We start from the raw sequence: 20,408 nt of genomic DNA on the forward strand, positions 1-20,408 counted from the left end.
GATGAGAGCAGTCCTCTTCACGTTGCAAGCCTTTCAGGATGTTCTCCCTCTAGGAATGATTGCAATTTACACAGACAACATGTCGGTGGGGTGGTACATCAAGAAACGAGGAGGAACCCATTCTTACCTGCAGAGAGGCCTTGAGAACAGGCAATGTCTTCTGACTGTTTTCTGCTTGCAACTCACATCAATGTCTTTGGACTGGTTTTGGCTCGCAACTCACATTGCAGGGAAATACAACGTCCTGGCCGACAAGCTCCTCAGTTCCATTCTGACCCCTTACAAGTGATCCCTCAACCAATTAGTAGTGGACGTGATCTTCAGCCACTGGAGCCAACCTTGATGTGATCTGTTTGGATCCCCCAGAACAAGTGCAGCAACTATTTTCCTCTGGTCCCCTCTCCAGGGGAGTCCCCAAAGGGCACTCTACTTCACAATTGGCCCCCCAGTCTCCTCTATATTTATCCTACTCTGCCCTTGATCCTGAAGTTTCTTCAGAAAGCAAAGCATCTGAAGTCCTTGGTAATCCTCATTTCCCCCTACTGGCCTTGTCAGATTTTGTTTCCTTTCCTCTGGTCTCACCTGAAATATCCTCCATGGATTCTGGAACCCGAAGAGGACCTCTTTGTCACCCGATTGAGGGTTTTCACCCCACTCTGATGTCCCTCAAATTGACCACTTGGTTTCTACATCTCCAGTGATGGTTAGAAGGACCAGGCTTGCCTTCCCCCTGTTGGAGACGGCATTTTATCCTCCCAAAAACCTGCTACCAAGAAAGTCTGTAGGAGTAAATGGAAGAGATTTGTTTTCTGAGCTTCTAAAGAGAATATGCCTTTCTCCGCTCCTATTTCAGATATTCTTTTTTTGGCATCTCTTTTTAAATAAGGAGACATTTGTTCTACCATCAAGCTTCAGTTGGCATCCATTTTTAATTTTAATTGCGGCAGTGTGTGTTCAGTTCCCCTTATATTTCCAAACTGTGCAAGTCCTTCTTGAAAGGGATCTTCCTCCTCAGGCCTCCAGTAAAAAATCCTTCCACACCATGGGATCTCACTGTGGTATTGCAAGGCTTAACTCAAAACGTATTTAAACCAGCAGCTGACTGTGACTTAATTTCTTTCATGGAAGACAGTCTTTCTCATTGCCATCAACCTCTGCAAAGAGAATCTCAGAGATTCAGGCCTCGTCTTCTAAGCCGCCTTACATTATTTCCCACAAGGATAGGGTGGCCCATCATACAAATCCTTCTTTTATTCCCAAGGTAGCGACAGAATCCAGTCTCAACCAGACTGTTCAAATACCAGTCATCTTCCCAACTTTCACTGAGCGAGAATGTTTGTTTTATCTGGTTGACATTCACGGGCAGTTATGTTTTTACCTGCACAGGACGAAACCTTTTCAAAAATCAGAACAGTTACTTGTGTCCTCCTCTCCTAGCTGTCTAGGTTAGGTTAGGCAGTTTCGAAGGTTACTTTCACTAAATGGATAACGGACTGTATCACCTTGATTTATATCAAGATTGAACTGCAGCTACCTCGTCATCCTAAGGCCCATTCTTCTAGCTCTGTGTCCACCTTATCCACCTTTTCTTCCAGGGCCTCTTTAGATGATAATTCCAATCCTGTTACTTCTGGTAAGGATAGAAAAAATATTGATGAGTATGGGGGTTGTATACTTCTGCAAATTTGAATTTCAGAATTTTGAATGGTCAGGCTCGTGTGTTACACTTTGTGCTGGCAAATTGTGAAAGCATGAAGAATGTTTTACCTGCATTTTCTCCTTCTGAGGAAAAATCTCGCTTGAAATACCTTTGTTTTGTTTGCCATTGCAGAGGTAACTCATTGTTTGCAGTTTGTATACATGACCATGTTGCTACTACTACCAGGCTAGGGCCACTGGTACTGTTTTTTGAGGAGGTTTGCATAGTTGTATTCTTTGAATCCCCAGAAAATGTTAAAGATTTTAAATTCTCCTTTTGATATAGATTGTGTTTTGCTAGTATTATGCAAAGGAGATGAAAAAGTGTGATGAAAGGTGCAAGTTAGTCCAGGTAATATTTTAAGATTTTTCAATTCTCCTTTTCCAGATTGTTCAAGGAATTTTTTCTCTCTCCTTCCACTTTTGGCAAAAAAAAAAAAAAATATCAAGAAACAGACTTTTGAGATGAAATAGAGGGGTCCAAAAAAAAAAAAAAAAAGGTATCGACTCTCCCAAAACCAAGGACAGTCCAAAAAGTCTGACTTCGAGACCTTGTGGGCCCCCCCACCATCCTGACCCCTTTTTTCTTCTAGTAAGTCCGGATCTCCACTTTTCTCTTCAGCAACAGATTGTTTCAGTCAGACAGGTTCTGAAAATCATTCATCAGGGTTACAGATGGCAGTGTGAGGAAATTTCTCCTTTGCAGAGGTTCATTCCTCGTCTTCCAGATCAGACTCTTGTGTTTCCACTTGCACATCGCATGCTGTCCCAAGGAATGATGGAACCAGTTACTTCTCAGGTGGGGAAGGGTTCTTATTCATGGATGTTCCTAGTGACAAGTAAAGAAAGAATGTTAGGAGAGCATTTCTGGAGCTTTCTTTCCTAAACCTGTTTGTGTGATAGTGCCCATATTCAGAATGTCACCTCACAGCCTGTTACCTCTTCTTCATCTTTCAAGTTTCCCAGTGACATTAGACTTAAAAGATGCTTATCACATCCCAGTTCATCAATATTTTATGCATTTCTTAAGGATTTGTGCGTCAGGATCTCATTAGCAGTTCTGTGCCCTACCCTTTGGACTAATAACTGCACCACGAGTGTTCACAAAATGTCTAGCTTAAGTTATAGCTCATTGAGGCTACAGGGTATCCACATTTTTCCATATTTAGATGACTTGCATATCTATGCATTCTGTTTTTCAGGAATTTCTCTTGAGTGAGAGATCTGTTACACAACAGCTGAGATTCCAAGAGAACATTCAAAAGACTTTGATTCCCTCACACAGGATCGTGTTCCTGAGATGTCAACTAGACACCTCAGTTCAAAGAGCTTTTCTTCTACTGGGCAAAAAAAGAGATCTTAATTTAGATCTTTTCTAAGGTTTTTCACTCAGATTTTGGTTACTGTAAGGGAATACTTTATGATTTTGGGTCTCATGGTATCTCTGATTGTCGTTGTACCCCTGACAAGACTCCTCATGAGGACAACACACTGGTATCTGAAATCTCTTTGGTGACAGCATCAACACCCTTTATCTTTTTAAATCCTAGTGCTTGGGTATGTCAGAAGTGAAGTCTTTTGGTGGAGAAAACTGATAACCGTAAATCGAAGTCCCCCCTTCTCCTTTTCTGCTCCAAAGTAATCCGTTACTGCAGACACTCCCGACTCTGCTTGGGGAGTGATGTCAGAGGGTTAAAAGTGCAGGGGCTGTGGGACACCAAGGACAGACACAGGCACATAAATATCCAGGAGGCGCTTGCCCTGGTAAAGGCACTCAACTTTCTGAACCATCTTTGGTCTCTTGGACCTTTTCAAGTGGTTGCAGGCAGTATCACTGTCGTGTGGTACTTCAGCAAGCAAGGCAGGGGCAGGGTCATATCCACTTTGCAGGCTAGCCATGTTAACTTATGATAAAGCTTTATGGCACAGTTTCATTCAGCAGCCTTCCTACATTCTGTCAGAGCAAAATTGTGTGTGGCAGACAAGCTGAGCAGGACCTGAGCAGACCCTCACAAATAAACTTGATCCAGGGATCTCCCAAGATTTGATCCGTCTTTGGGCAGTTCTCAAATAGACCTTTTTGCCTCCTCCATGAACAATCAACTGGCAAGATTCTTTTCTAGAACTCCATGCAAGAAGGCCTGGAAGAACAGATTCCTTTTCTTTTCCTTGGACAATGGTCTGGTATGCTTTTCCACCCAATAATATCCAGGGTGCTTTAGAAGTTTCAGAAGGATTCCCCCAGGATCATTGCAGTTCACTCCCTTCAGGACCAGGCATCTGTAGATGTCCTTCTAGGTGCGTCGGACATCTGACATGGCAGCAGGAATGTGGGCAATAAAAGTGATGCACCAGACCTCGGAACTTTTCAGCCACCAGTCGTGCACCAGGTTGTCCTGCTTCCGTGGGAGTCTGATCGAAAAAGATTCAGTTAAGTACCCCATTGGGGATTCTTTTAGTTCTACATTGTTGATTATTGTAGTCTGTTAATGTCATCCGGCAAGGGCAAGTGTGATCGGCAGATTCCCCACAAAGACATGCATGACTAGTGTCTCTTTTGTCTAGGCAGGGAACACGACCACGAGAACTGCTCCATTTGCTGATCGTTTGTCCCCAAGACCTTACTAATCCGCCATCTGCAAGCCTTACACCTGTACTTTGAGAATCAACACTTGAAACAGCATTAGGAATGGAGGCCGCACCTGATGCCCCATCTGAACTGCCTAGGAAAAGGGCCAAGTTGTCCTACTACTTCTGCTGCGCCTCTGTCCGCCGTACCTCAGTCTGTAGCTGATGTCAGCTTGACTGAGGATCTGTCATCCGCCAATACACATAAAGCGGGTACCTCTGAGGAAGTCGCGAAATCTTGAGTGGACAGCACGTCCACAGAGGCTTTACCTGCGCCTTCTCTAGACACCGGGAGGAAACCAGCATTCAGTCAGGGCTCACCGGACGCCGCCTCTACTATTCTGTTCTCTGACCCTAGGCCTATTCCTAGCCATACTCCGGATAGGTCTTTAAAGAAAAAACAAAAAAACTAGACACCTCATTCCTACCTCTGAAAGCATGCCAGATTGGCAAGCCTTCAGTCAGAGTTTGTTCAATGCTTTTATGGCCCTTAGGCCTTCAGCAGAACCCTCTGCCACTGCTCCTCCCCTCCTTCATCCCAGACCTCCAACCCAGGAAAAGAGGGTAGTGCAGCCTGAGGAAGAGGAATTGTCTGACTCCTCTGACGACTCTCTTTCCAACTCTTCCCAGATCTTATCCCCCTTGGGATATGGTTCTCCTGAGGAGGGCTATGTTTAACTTGACTCTCCTGTAGACTATCTTACATTTGGGGAAACTGTTAATAAAATGAAAGACCACTTTAAGTGGCAGTCCTCGGATATGTCTGATGTTCAGAAATGACCTTATTTAAATGGACACTCCCATTCCTTATGCTATTCCTACTTTTCAACCTGCTTTTCTGGATGCCTTTGCCTCAGCCTCCACTAGCCCGGACTCCCAACCTCCGTCTCCTCGGAGAGCAGACAGACTGTATAAAGTGCCTGAGATGGAGAAATTTCATTTTAAGTGCCCTCTTGCTGACCCAGCCACTATTTCCATTTCTCCGGGCAGGGCCTCCAAACTTCTGCCTACCACTGCTATCCTCCCAGCTGATAAAGACAGCAAGACCATGGAGAGGTTGGAAAAGAAAATTTATACTTCGGCCACCCTCTCATTTAGAACCACAGACTACCAAACTCATATGACCAAATACTCCTTAGTTCTCCTAGACAGAGCCACTAAAGAGTTAGAAGACATCCCTAACTATGCAGTCAAGACTTCCTTGTCTTTACTGATATCACTCATCTCTCAAGTGAATACACACTCACTGAGATGTAGCTGTGATGCATCTGAAGCCTAAGCCAGGTCAGCTGCATCAGCTTCAGTACTAAGAAGGTACACATGGCTGCAACTACAGCCTCTGCCAGATGACTTGAGGGCCAAATTCCTGGATGCATCTTTGGACCACTCAGCATTTATTGGTGCAAAAGTGGCTGACCTGTTCAAATCCTTACAACAGAAAGGTAAAGAATTACAGGACTTAAAACATATCCTGGTCTCTCCTTTTCCCAAGTTCCAGAGGAACTACCCAACTAAGACCCAGTTTATCAGGAAATCCTCCAGGCCTGCAGCTCCTCAGTCTAGAAGACCCCCCTAGAAGACAGTCTCCTCAGACTAGGCAGTCTCAATCTTCTTGCCAAAGGCCTCACTTTCCTGATAGGGCAGGTAGTGTCTGACTGCCAGCCTAAATTTCAGCCCCCACCAACCATCCACCCCCCTTTCTACCTGCCTCTCTCACAGTCTCCCTGCATGGTCACTCATTACCACAGACAAATGGGTCTTGTCCATCCTACAGGATGGCTGCCTTATGTCCTGGAGCACGCCCCCATCAAAGCTGGGCATCCCACAGCCTCTCCCCAGTCAGCTACCACTCCTCCATCGGGTTCTACAAACCCTACTTCTTCAGGGCACCATAGAGACAGTTCTGGCACAAGCAAAAAGAAAAGGTTTCTGTTCCAGAATCTTTTTGGTACCCAGAAAAGAAAATCCATGGAGGCCAATTCTAGACCTTTCTTGCCTCAACCTCTTCCTAAAGGTTCCTACTTTCAGGATGCTCACTCTACCTACTCTTTCCACTCATCCTTCCACAGGGTTTCATGGCAACCCTGGATATAAAGGATGCTTATCTTCATATATCTATAAAGCCCGCTTACAGGAAATACCTGAGGTTCCTGGCAGGCCCATCTTGCTTTCAGATGTTCTTCATGTTTCACTGTTGCGGTCATCACATTTGGGTTAACCCTGCCAGGGCAGCCCTCGGCCGGCCCAACTACTAGAGGCTTAGTATTTCTGCATCGGTTGCAGTCACTTCAGGACTGACGTCAGTAGTATAAAGTAAGGCAGGCAACGCCATTACATCAGCCTTTCTTGACATGGAGCCTGAAGCAGAAGCATTTCGCAAGAGTGCTGGTCGGCCGCTAACTGAGTTTCGTCTTCCGAACTGAAGTTGAAGTCTTCTAAAACTAAGTACCCCATTGGGGATACTTTTTTCTTGCACTAACCAATGTCAGATAAAGTTAACAATTGTCTCGCCTGTGGAAAGCAAATACCGCACCAAGACTTCTTACTGCGTCACTTGTTTAGGCCCAGACCACGATGTCCCCCGTTGTCGCTTCTGTGCTTTGTTCAACGCCAGAACTATCCGTCATCGGGCCTTTATTGTAGCTAGATATTTTCACTTAGTCTTTGAACTCTGATATGGCTTTAGTAAGCCATCCGACAGCAAATCTTCCAAAAAAAATGTAAAGATAAAGACAGAGACAGACTGCACAGGTCCAAACCTACAAACGATGCTCCTGTTAAGCTAGTCGTCAGTTCTCCAGTCCTTCAGTGAGGCACTTTTACAGCCCCTGAAGCCTGCTTCTGTGGATTCGCAGGACACTACCAAGACCATTTCGGAGTCTTGTATGCCGCAAAACTCTTCGACTAAGGAGCCTGCGGTCGTCTCTACCTTGGATAGGTCCGGAGCTGCTGAGCAGGCACCAGCTTCCGAGGACGTCCTTCGCACTACCGATTCTTTACACAAACTGACGTCTTCTTTCATGACTACCATTCTTTCGAAAAAGATAGTATTTTAGGCCCAGGGTATGAACCACTCCCAGGAAACCGACGACCCAGTCTCAAGCACCTGTTTCCTTGCCTCAGTCTCACATGCTTAAAATGGTGGAAGACCTTATCATGCTGATCAGGGGAAGCCAAGCTACCCCCTCCAAAAGGAAAAGAGATCTGTCCCCTGTAGTTTTGTCTGAACAAGAGTTAATGACTCTGATGCATCTGAGTATGAAGACATGCAACCCCTGTCTACTTATGAGGATTCTGATGCAGAGGATTCCATCCCTTCGGCCTCTCCCCCAGAGGACTTTTCCTTTGGGGAAACCCTTCATACCTTAAGGGAGCATTTCCAGTGGGAGAGTCAGGACTACCCTCAGTCTAAAAAGAGAGACTGGGAATTCTTAGATCTTCCACAGCACAGACCCTTGGCCACCCCCCCAGTCCTGGATGTTGTGGAGGATGTTTTAGTGGAATAAAGCTTGACTCCAGACACCCTCCCTCTTGCACCCAGAAAACCAGACCGGTACTATAGAGTCCCCTGACTGACACAATTTTATTTTTAAAAATCCTACTGCTGACCCTGAGGTAATTTCTCGAGGGCCTAAAGGGATTAAAGCAACCTCTGCTAAGAATCCCACCCCCCTCAGATAGGGATTCCCGAGCACTCGACAGATGGGGTAAAAAAGTATACACCTCAGCTACTCTTGCTGTCAGGGCACTAAATTGTCAGTTCCATATGCTACAATTTCAGCAACATACCCTGGAACTCCTCAAACAAAAAATGTCTTCCTTTCCTGCTTGTGCAGAATCTAAAGAGTTACAAGAGTTAATACACTCTGCAAGTCAAATAACTAAACACACCTTGCACTGTGGTTTTGACACCCAAGAAGTTTCTTGCATGGCAGCAGTCACCGGATCTGCCATTAGAAGGCATACAGGGCTTAAGAAACGATTCTTGCCAGACCATGTCAGATCTAAATTGTTGGATGCCCCCTTGCACAAAGACAACTTATTTGGCACTAAGGCAGAAAAGGTCTTAAAAACGATGGAAGAAAAAGCCTGACACATATTTTCAGCTGTGTCTCTTCCCCAAAATAAGATGGTAATGTTGCCACAAATCAGTGCGTCTTCATGCCCTTCCAAAGGGTTGTCCAGTTACAGAAATTAAATATTAAAACAAATAGTAGAAAACCACCTAACAGCTATACATTTGGAGTGGCCCTGGGAATTATCAAAGCAAGTATAAGCACTCTCAAATCACTAAAGAAAAACACTGATTGACCAGCCACAATGTGAATTAATAAAAATATTTAATAGTTAACAGAATGATGAAAAATATAAAATCGTAATTTCCAATAAACAAATAGAGCTCAATCTCCAGAAAAATTAATTCAATAATGCAGAACAGAAATCCAACATTCATAAAAACTCTAACTGATTAGTTATAATTTTCCTGTCTGACTGAAGAACACTGTCCCTGATCTAAACTAAATTACTATAACAGAGCAAAGACAGGCTTACAGTTCTTGATAAATCTTCTTGAGTATCCACTGCACAGTACATCTGTTTTCTGGTTGCTAACTGACAACTGACTTCTGTAACTAACTAATGACAACTGACTGTTAACTGTCTTCAGCAGGCTCTTTTACAGACTAGCCTATCTGTCACAACTGTTCAGGTTCTAATTTTCATTTCATATTTTGAAAAGCTACCAACAGCTGTTTTCTGAAAGTTCCTTCCTGTCTTTCAGCTTCTGACAGTAACACATAGCAACTGTGTCAACATTCTGATGACATCATCTGCAGATCAGCTGAATCTGCGATGGTTTGCCTTTAGTGTGTTTCTTCACAAACATGCGCAGTTAGAAATTTGAAAGGACACTGTTCAAGTCTTTAAAACGTTCTGTGCAAACAGATCATAAATCACCATGCGAGAACCTATTTACAATATTGTAGCTAATCATGCTGGCATATAATACACAGGTTAATCTGAAATTATGTATAAAAACTAAGCCAGACATGCTAGCACAAATAAGTGTCTAATTTCTTCACAGTTTCCATTATTCTTTACATGTGAGACTAGGTGAGTCTTATGGGTCTGTAGTTTTGATTCACTAGAGGCATCTTCAGGGCTGCTATCACTAGGTCTGTACTTAGAAGGCATGCTTGGCTTAAGGAGCAATCTTTGCCAGATCATGTTAAAGCTAAATTGCTGGATGCTTCCTTAAATCAAGACTGTCGGTTTGGCAACAAAGCAGAAGAAGTTCTTAAAAAGATGGAAGAAAAAGCTAAATCTATGCAAACTGTTAAGATTTCCTACAAGTACAGCCTTCAAGATTTAGTAGGCATTGGCCCTTTAAGAATTGGTCCTTTCCTGCCTCCTCCAGCCTTCACAGTCCAAACCCAGAACCAGCAGAACACCCAGGCTTCATTCCCAGGGTACGCACAGGACTAAGCAGTGGGGGGCTCCCACTTACAAATCATGGAGTAGTAAAATCCTCCCTGTGGTAAGCTGTCTCAATGACTTAACTTTAAAACTTCCAAGCACCCCTTTAGGGGGGAAAGATTGCGCTGCAGGCCAAAAACTGTGAACTTAACCAGGACAAATGGGTTTTAAATGTAATTTCCCAAGGATACAGATTTCACTTCCACACGTTACCATCCCCAAACGGTTGGCCAGATCTACCCCCAAATCCGTGGGCAGAGGCTCAAAAGTAAGTACTCTCCTTCTTAAATATAAAGGCTATTCAAACTGTACCAGAAGAGGAAAAGGGACAAGGTTTCTACTCAAGACTTTTTCTGGTACCCAGAAAAGAAAATTCTGGTGTCCTATCCTGGACCTTTCTATCTTAAACACCTTTTTGGTGATTCCAAAATTCAAGATGTTAACTCTTCACCAGTTGCTTCCTATGCTAGGCAAAGATGCCTGGTTGGCAACACTAGATTTAAAGGAGTCCTACCTGCACATCCTAATCAGGGAATCTTGCAGAAGATACCCACGCTTCAAAGCAGGCTACATGCACTATCAGTTCTCTGCAGTGTCCTTTGGCTTATCTACTGCGCCCAGGGTATTCACAAAGTGCCTAGCTCCAGTCGTTGCATTTTGCAGGCGAAGAAATATTCAAATATACTCATACCTGGACGATTGTCTAATTCAGGCAGAAAGCCAGGACATACTTTTGAATCATTTAGCATTTGTACAAAAGGTGTTAACTTGCCTGGGGTACACCATAAACGAAAAGAAATCACATCCAGTACGCTGTCAACAAATTATATTCCTGGGAGCAAGCTTGAACACAACTTTCCAGATGGCTTTTCTCACACCAGAGAAAATAAATTCATTTGACAACTTACTTCAAACTAATGGCCACAAAGACCCTGCTATCTGCAAGGCAAATATTGCAAGCCTTTGGGTTCATGGGCCTCCTGCATTCTACTAATTCCATATGCAAGACTGCATATGAGGAAACTACAATGGTATCTAAAAAGCCTATAGTGTCAACATTCTCAGGATCTAAAAGCAATGATTCCTATCATACCTTGCCTACGGTTTGAGTTCCTTTGGTGGGCAGAGGCCTGCCACCAAAACAAGGGACTACCATTCACTCTACCCCTTGCCGCCCAAACCCTAACAACAGATGCATCAGACTATGCATGGGGGGGCTCACCTAGCAGGGAAGTGCATTCAGGGCAAATGGAACCCGAGTCAACTGCACCTGCACATCAATCAAAAAGAAATGTTAGCTTTACAGAACGCTCTGACAGCCTTAAAGGACCACATTCTTGCAGGACAATTAATAGTTAAGATGGACAACACCACTGTAATGTGGTACATAAACAAGCAGGGGGTACCCATTCGTATCCCCTCTGCAGACTAGCCATGGCTCTGTAGAACACAGCCTTGAGCTACCAAGTGCATCTACAGGCTCAATTCCTGCCAGGAAAACTAAATACATGGCAGACAAACTAAGCAGAAATCTCATGGACCCACACGAGTGGAAACTGGAACCAAAGACTTTCAACATGTTGATAAACAAATGGGGGAGCCCACATATAGACCTTTTTGCCTCCCCCCAGAACTACCAATTGGCCAAATTCTGCACAAGGACTCCCCACAAACAAGCTTGGAAAGTGGATGCTCTGTCCTTCAGCTGGAAAAATCCATCTGTTTTTGCCTTTCCCCCTCTGCCTCTCCTCTCCAAAGTACTACTAAAGATCAAACTGGACAAACCAAGGATGGTACTGGTTGCACCAGACTGGCCACGCCAACACTGGTACCCCCTCTTGCCCAGTGTGTCGCTGCTGGCTCCATGGCAGCTGCCTCAGACCCCTACCCTGCTGTCAGGAGAGCCAGATTCTGCACCCTCAGCTTCAAACCCTGAACCTGGCAGCCTGGCTAATTACCTAACTTCTCCGTTACCATCCCTCAGTAAACAAGTATTGGATGTCATTTTGGAGGCAAGGAGGCCTAGTACTAGAAAATCTTATGCTGAAAAATTGAAACGATTCTGTGCCTAGAACCAGACTCAAGGGATGGGCACAGCAGCGCCCAACTTGCCTCAGATTCTTCAATACTTAACTGAGATGCTTCACAAGGGCCTCTCTTTTTCCTCCTCCAAAATTCACGGCTCAGCCATTTCAGCTCATTACAACACAGAGCCACCCCTCTTCTCTCATCCACTACTCAAGCAGTTCCTCAGAGAGGCCAAAAACTTAAGACCAACCAGGAGAGCCCAAACTCCAGCCTTGGACCTTAACTTTGTATTGGAAAAACTCACTCTTCCTACTTTTCAGCCAGCTGCAAGTGCAGAGTTAAAATTCCTTTCTTGGAAAACAGCCTTCCTTTTAGCAATCACTTCAGCAAGAAGGGTATCTAAATTACAGGCTGTTATGGCAGTGGAGCCTTTCATCATCTTTCATGCAGACAAGGTGATCTTCAGGGCCAATCCCTCCTTCATGCCCAAGGTGGTATCCAGTGTGGCTCTTATTCAGTCCATTCATTTGCCAACCTTCTTTTCTAATCCACAGAACAAAGGGGAACGCATACTGCACTCCTTAGATGTGCACAGGCAACTTAGATTTTACTTGGACAGGACTAAACCAACGGAAATCTGAACAACTACTGGTGGCATTTGCTACAGGGGAAGGTTATTTCAAAGCAAACCATTTCTAAATGGATAGTCCATTGCATTCATTTCTTCTATAAGCAGCATGGAAAACCTATCCCACAGGGGATTAGACCCTATTCAACCAGGGCTGCATCTACCTCTACAGCCTTTCTCAGAGGTGTCCCTACCAGGGGCATCCTAGAAGCTGCTATCTGGAGTTCTGTACATACTTTCACCAAGCATTACCATTTGCCAATTTTCTCTAAATCCAGAGCTGGCTTTGCCACTGCAGTCTTGCAGGGCCTTATAGCTGGTCCTAATGCTATTTAAATTCCTCCTCCCATCCTTAGCTTTGGGAATCTACCCAAATGTGATGACTGCAACAGTGAAACACGAAGAACATAGTACAGTTGTGTACACTTACCATAAATGTAGATGTTCGAGTGTATTCACTGTTGCAGTCCTGGTTACCCTCCCTCCAGCCCCCTGACTTCTTTTGGCTGTACCTCTACTCTCCTTTACTATGCTTAAAAGCTTTTTGGTGTATTTGCTTTTTTGTTGGAGGTATACCATTGTATGTATGTATATATATATATATATATATATATATATATATATATATATATATATATATATATATATGTTTAATTGCTTCCCATTGAGGGGGGGTGCACCAGACATCTGGGGCAAGAAAAACTGATGTAATGGCATTGGCTGCATGCTTTATACCCCTGACTACCTGACGTTATGGAAGATGAGACAGCAACCGACGCAGGACCCAAGACTTTGATAATCAGGCTGACTGAGGGCTACTGCAAGCAGATAACCCAAATGTGATGACTGCAACAGTGAATACACTCAAACATCTACATTTATGGTAAGTGTACACAACTGTACTTTTCTGTGCTGATTCCAGTTCAAGATGTTTGGCCTTCAGGCACAGTCTGTCTAACTCCAGATGGATTCTCAGGTCCTCTGACTAAAATGTGGACTGTCCTGTCTCAGTTGGCTACCCATCCCCAATACCAAACTGGATATCCTCTGATTAGCTGGTCTTAGCTGAAGCTGCAACTAAGGCTGAAATCATTGCTTCCCTTAGTCAGGTTGATATGCATCAGTCCTCTGCCTTCACAATCCTTGGCCAACTGGTTCTTTGTCAGCTTACTGTAGTCTTCTACTGGCATCTTTGCCTGCCGTCCCTGACTAACTAAAAATAAATAAGACTGTGGCGAACTGAGATTCTGTATGTTTACTTTGTGACTGTCGAGAGTGCACATCTTAATGACAACTACCCACAGACTACTGAAGTCCAATTAAAAATCCCACACCGCCGGCACCAAGTAATGCGACATCTGAATAATCTCCCACATAACTGCCACCAAATAATGCAACGTCCCTTACTATCCTGCATCAGTAACTAAGGAGCTTCAGTCCTCAATACCAACTTCAATGTGAGACTGCAACTTAAACAATAGTAATATTTCACAGTTTTCTCTTAAGAGCACAACAGGAACACGCTCTATGGCCTGGGACTGGATTGTGTACTTATGTCCACTCCTAATGTAACTCCGTAATGTACACTTAAGAGCAATGTGTCCCAGTTTAAGACTTATACACTCTCACTTAAATTTAATCTCACACTTCATACACTTCTGGGAAAACCTGACACAGATTTCCAGCTGTGTCTCTTCAAAATAATACGGTAATGCTGCCACCAATTAGGGTGTCTTCATAGCCATCTAAAGGGGTGTCCAGTTATGAAAATTAAATATTAAAACGAATAGTAGCAAATGACCCAAGCAGCCAGGCTTTCGGAGTAGCCCTGGGAATTATCAAAGCAAGTATAAGCACTCTCAGATCACTAAAGAAAAACATTGATTGTCCAGCCACAATGTAAATTAAAAAAAATATTTAATAATTAACAAAATGTTTTAAAAATATAAAACAGTAATTTCCAATAAACTGTGCTCAATCACCAGGAAAATGAAATCAATACTGCAGGATAGAAATCCAACATTCAAAAGTATTCTAACTGATCTAACTGGTGAGTTATAATTTTCGTATCTGACTAAATAACACTGTCCGTGATATAAACTAAATTACTACAACAGAGCAAAGGCAGACTTACAGTTCTTGGTGAGTCCTGTTACATATCCACTACACAGTACTTCTGTCACTGGCTGTTCACTGGCTGTTAACTGATGACAGCTGACTTCTGTAACCGACTACTGACTTAATTATCTTCAGCAGACTCTTTTGTAAACTAGCCTAACTGTCGCATCTATTCCGGTTTTAATGTTCATTTAATGTTTTGAAAAGCAGCTAACAACTATTTTCTGAAAGCTCCTTCCTGTCTTCCAGCTTCTGACAATAACACATAGCAACTGTCAACATTCTGATGACATCATCTGCATATCAGCTGAATCTGCGATGGTTTGCCCTTAGTGTTTCTTCACAAACATGCGCAGTTAGAAATTTGAAAGGACACTGTTCAAGTCTTTAAAACGTTCTGTGCAAACAGATCATAAATCACCATGCGAGAACCTATTTACAATATTGTAGCTAATCATGCTGGCATATAATACACAGGTTAATCTGAAATTATGTACAAAAACTAAGCCAGACATGCTAGCACAAATAAGTGTCTTAATTTCTTCACAGTTTCCATTATTCTTTCCATGGCTTTGCATGTGAGTCTTATGGGTCTGTAGTTGGCTTACCTTTGCGCAGAGGGATGACTGTTACTGCTCTCAATTCCTGAGGCACAAAGCCTGTTTGGAGGTTAGAGTTAAATAGCAATTCCAGAGGGACTTGTGAAGTCCCCACTCTGGGCCAGTAATGAAGGAACCTCAATCCTCACCACTGACACTGGAGAAGGATGTTCACTTGGAATACAAATGGATACACTCAGTGCATCAAGCACAGTTTCCTTTAAGAGCACACAGAAAACACACAGCCTGAGGTCGGGGTCTCTCTCTCTGTCTCTTCTGGTCCCCAATAAGGCTCTTCACTGGCACAGCTTCAGTCCTCCACCACTGTCTCTGTGAAACCATTGCTTCATGTCCCTGCCTTAGTAGCGCACACACACACACACACACACACACACACACACACACACACACACACACACACACACGGAAAAGGCTAGCACAGGTTACTCACTCTATCAAATTTGCACAGGCTATGTGGTAAATTTGCTGCCACCAGTCACTTACTTTAAGGCTCTTAAAAGGGTATCCAGTTACACTGAGTGAAATTAATATTAATACAGATAGTAATGTTGACCAAACAGCCAGGCTTTCAGGAGTGGCCAGAGTTACCACCAAATATATGTACAAATACTCACAAAACTTAAAATATTTTTAAAAAGGACCAGCCACAATGGCAAGTTTAAATATATTTAATAATAAAAGAGCAAAAAAACACTATATATCTATTTACAATAAACACCAGAGTTTTAGTCACAGGAAGTATTAAAAATAACACCGATGGAAAGTTTCATTTAGCTAGTGTTACTGTCTTTTCCTAACTGATCTAGAGAATTACTGTTCCTACTTGATGACTACAGCAAGGCAAGATAATGTGGGTGAGGGGTTCTTGTTGTCAGATCTAAGACAGAATACAGATTGCTGAGAGCAATCTTTTATTTATACTTAAATATTATTTCTGTACAGAATGACATCCCATACATCTGGTCATCTGACTTCTGGTTCCCATGCTGTGACCAACACTAGAAGCTGCCAGGATTTTATCACCTACGTGTTAATAGTACACTCACAAAAGCATTACACGAAGTGGTGCAGCTGCTTGAAGTCATAAAACCATTCCACTCTTCAGGTGGATTAACCTCTTCCATTCCAGTATATGCTGTTAAAACATATACATTTAATTTAGTTACAATAACACATTTACATTTTTCCCTTCCAGCAGGACACACTGTTGATACATTTTAGTTTATTTATTTTACATTTGTTTACTGTGAAAGTCCGACAGGACACATGTCCATTTCCAGTGGAGGCCCTGGGAGAAAAGTTCCAAACTACAATACAATACATGCGAGAAATATAAGCATGCAGTAAAGTAGAGATTTACATAAGTCAACACTGAAAACGGCACTTGCTTTTTTTTTTTTTGATAAAAACATGAAATTGCAGTTTAGGCATAGATGATATGAAGGGTAAAAGCAGGCTGGTAATGTTTATTCACGTAAGATATTTGGTTGAGGCAACAGGTAATGTTTGCCAGTATTGTAGAAGATAGATATTAGTGGTGTAAAGTAAGTATCAGCAGTTAACAAACTTTCTAGGGGAAAACTGGTGACACTTGGCAGAACCCTTGCAACAATGCATTGGTATGGATTAACATGGGGAGTAGCATGAGCAAAGCCAGTTGTTTAAATAGTGGGTTTTCAGGAGTTTTTTTTAAATTGAATAGTAGAGGTAGTAGAAGTTATGTGGCTTGGTTGTGAATTCCAGATTCTGGCAATAGTGCAGGCAAAAAGAGCTTTACCAGCATCATTTTTATATTTGATGACATTTATGAGGTTTTGGTTACTAGATCTTAAGGTTCTAGTGGTAGTGTGGGGCTGAATTAGATGCTGGAGTTTTATCAGGAAGGCACAGCTTAACATGAGCAAACCTCACAAATACATTTTCAGCACAAGCATTTGTACAAATCCATTGGATATACAAATGAGACAGAATTATTTACAAATTTCCAGCTAGCTGTGCTGGCATATGTTACGCATTCACTGCCCCATTTCTCCTGGCATGGCTAGCAGTACTTCCTATTGTCACAGGCCTGATAGGTCATGTTTCATGCTATTTAGAAGGCATGCCAGGATATTGTCTGTGCCCAATGATGCAGTGTTTTTGGCCTTAGAGAGAGCATTAAGGACCTGTTCCCTTGTGATAGTAGGGGGAGTGAGTTATATTTGGTGGTATTTCCTGAGGGGTGGGTTGAGGGGAGAGAGGGGTAAAGTTGGAGCGAGGGGTAAAGTTGGAGCGGAGTTTGTGGGCCAGTAGGTTTGCTATATCTTCTGGCTCAGTATAAGTGGCTCCATATAAGTGGCTCCATTTACAATGAGCTCAGCACACAGTTGTGTATTGCCTTTGAGGTTGAGGACATAGCTAAAGAATGCCTTGTGGCTGTCCTTGGTCTGGGAGGCCAATTTTACCTCAAATGTGGTTTTGGTAGACCGTTTGTCCTCTGAGTTGTTTGCTTAGTTTGTGAGTGCTTTTATCCCTGCTAGATGCTGCACCTCCTAATGTTTCCATGATTTTCTTCTTTTCGTTATACAGCCTATTGATGCGATTCCACCAGGGTGGCTTGTTTTTTTTTTTTTTTTTGAGTTAGATACTTAGTGGGTGCAGCTGCCAATATGCAACTATTAACATGTTTGTATAGGGTTTCTGTGAAGGGTTCTGCATAGGCAGCAGTGTTTTCAGGGTTTATGGGGCTTGAAATTTTACCAGGTTGTCACTTAATAGTAAGAAGTTAGTCCCTGAATATTCCAAGGTTAGCTGGGGTTCCAGGTTTTAATTTTACTTCAAACGAGACCATTTTGTGATCTGACCTTACCAGAGAAAACATTACACTAGGGTGTGCAGCACTCTCCCATGTTAGTGAGAAACTGGTTCCACCATGGTTGATGTATTGACAGCCTGGTCCAGGAAGTTTTTGTTTACAAAATCGTGGAATTTATGTGCCTGTACGTTTGGTGTCGTACATGATTCGCAGTTGATAGTGGGGTAATTAAAGTTGCCCAGGAATATGGTATTGTGTTAGATGGTGAGTGTTTCTAGTATGTTTAAATACATGATTCGGGTTTTATGAGTCATAGAGGGAGGGCCTGTAGCTTGCAAGGAAGCAGTATTGGATTTTGCCTGTGGTGGTTTGAGCGTAGAGAAGCTCAAGTGCATTGTCCTGTTTGACCAGTCTTGAAGTGTATTTATTTTTAATGTAGGTCAAGACACCACCACCTTTCTTCCCCGTCTGTGTACGCTGTAGTCAGGGCTTCATCTTTCTGTGCCATGGAGCCTCTAAATTTTTATCTTGGAGAAACTGACACTGGTTCCCTTTGCACTTTCCAAGTTTCTGTCTTGGAAGACTGTGCGGTGACCATTGCTTCTGGCTGGAGAATTCCTGTGCTATAGGGTCTTGTTTTATTACCGTGCATATCATCCACAAATATGGTGTTTCTCTTAGGAGTAGTCCTTTACTTAGCCCCACTCTGGTATCACTTTAGGCGTATCAGCCAAGGCCCTCCACCTTCTAGTTTACTTTCCAAAATCCAGGAACAATGGAGAAAGATTCTTCACCTTTTGGTTGTGCATAGGTAGGTCATGATCTGAGAACCATGGATTTTAAGAAGGCTTAACTCTCTGAACTGGACAGATTGGGTCTTTTCTAGCACATATTTTTGGTAACCTTTGTAGTATATAGAAGGAAAATCACAGAAGAGAACAGTATGTAGTGCAGCTGCCACTCCCCTTTATAGTGTGCATCGTACTGATTTTTGCAATATGGGGAGGTTGGCTGTGCTTGGGTACATCCCAGAGCTCTGGGAAGTGGGGTCCACTGTTTGCTTGCTGTCTTATTTCATATGTGAGGAGTCGTACTGCAACAGTGATTTCACCTAAACTTCTCTGGTTACTGTGACTTTGCTGATGCAGCTGTAATCTGACTGCAGCAGTTGTATTCATTTTCAGATATGTCCTTATAAGACTGTACACTGTCCTTGCTGAGCACCTGCTGGTTTTCACAGTTTTATCTTCACACCATGCTGAATGAATTAACCTATGGGTGGTAATACTCCTCTGATCCCTGTTCTGTCCTTTTCTGCCCAATGCTGCTACTTTTTGCACAAGTTTCCATTGTCTTTCCCTTCAGAACCTCATTGCCTTACTTTTTATTTTTTTGGTGAGCACTGTCCTTCACTTAGCAGTTTACCATGTTTTGATAGACAGAACTGCCTGAGATCCATATTAGATATTGCTGCAGAATATTTGAACTCCCTTTTGAAAAGTCAGGACTCACAATGCTGAGTCCTTACAAGGCAAGAGAAAAAAGGTGCAGGAGAAAAGTATCAAACATTGCTCTCCAGCTTTAAACTTGTTTTTTGCAAGAGGATGCATGCCAGTTTTGGGGGGCAAGCCCCCCCCCCCACACACACACACACATACACACACACTGTAACTTACATATACCAACTCTGAGATTGTCATCTCTCTGAGAAAAGGGAATATGCCAAGAAATGCAGTCTCGGACTTCGTGTATATGTTTGGAGTTTTGCCCATTTGGTCTCCATATTTCATGACTTGTTATTCCGAAACCCCATATTTCAAATGGTTATTGCATGTTTGTCAACTTGCCTGGGGTGTACATCAGTCTTTGTTTTTATCTGTTTGATTCTGAAATGAACTGTAGGCAACCAACTGGTTCCTGTCATGCTTTTATCTTTTTGATTCTGAGATTGACTGGTTCCTGGCATTTGCTCATGCCCCCTTCTCCACTCCATTGTTTACTTCCTTTAAGGCTAGTTAAGTTGTTTACCTTACAGACAAAAGACACGGGGCTTGATTTTCACCATGGGAAGCATGAATAGACTTAAAAGGCTCCCTGGGGGTAGTTGGCTTATTAATTGCCAATGAACCTAGACCTATGAACTAAAGTACTCTGGTAGTGGTTGTGGCTTAGAAGTGAATGATAGCTTCATAGGTAAGTACTAGACTGACTGCCATTGGTGAGAGCCAAACTGTACCTCTTGTCTGTGAAGTAAATCATTTAACCGTTATGTCAAGCCCCGACCCCCATTCCCTTAAGAGCACTTATACAATCTGCATAAACTTAATGAAGCTTATGATTCAAGGAGGTGTCCTGAATAACTGTCTTGTCTGCATTTATCAAGAGGCATTTCAAAGTCCTACATGGATTTATCTTGCTA

The 20,408-nt window shown here is 42.9% G+C and overlaps 1 protein-coding gene across 1 annotated transcript in view; it reads left to right on the top strand.

Moving 5' to 3' along the window:
* The window catches only part of FAM193B (family with sequence similarity 193 member B), a 1,359,441-nt gene that overhangs the window by 562,380 nt on the left and 776,653 nt on the right, over nucleotides 1-20,408 (top strand). The gene's annotated exons all lie outside the window — the stretch shown is intronic.

The sequence above is a fragment of the Protopterus annectens genome, chromosome 4.part0, assembly GCF_019279795.1.
Source record: "Protopterus annectens isolate FY-2018-M chromosome 4.part0, PAN1.0, whole genome shotgun sequence".
NCBI classification, from domain to species: domain Eukaryota; kingdom Metazoa; phylum Chordata; order Ceratodontiformes; family Protopteridae; genus Protopterus; species Protopterus annectens.